Here is a 277-nt window from a genome sequence, read left to right as displayed (position 1 = left end):
TGAGCCGTGACCGTGCCACCGCACTCCGGCCTGGGCGACAGCGAGGCTCCAACCCGAAGGACAAGCCAGCCACCAAGGGAGAAACCTGGGGTTTCCAGGAGTGTTGAGACTTGCACCGTGGCCTTCCGTGCGGGGGAGGGCCTCTCTGCAGACAGACGGGGTGGTCCCTTGGCCTGTCTGTCTGTCTGTCTGCCTTGGAGTCGGAGTCGGGCTGGAGGGCCGCGGCGGGCTCCGGCCGCCCGTCGAGTGGCTGGAAGCGCGGGCGGGCGCCAGCTCA

The sequence above is a fragment of the Carlito syrichta genome, unplaced genomic scaffold (genome assembly GCF_000164805.1).
Source record: "Carlito syrichta isolate Samal-C Ts95f unplaced genomic scaffold, Tarsius_syrichta-2.0.1 Scaffold307180, whole genome shotgun sequence".
Classification (NCBI taxonomy): domain Eukaryota; kingdom Metazoa; phylum Chordata; class Mammalia; order Primates; family Tarsiidae; genus Carlito; species Carlito syrichta.
Note: the sequence above shows the minus strand (reverse complement) of the source record.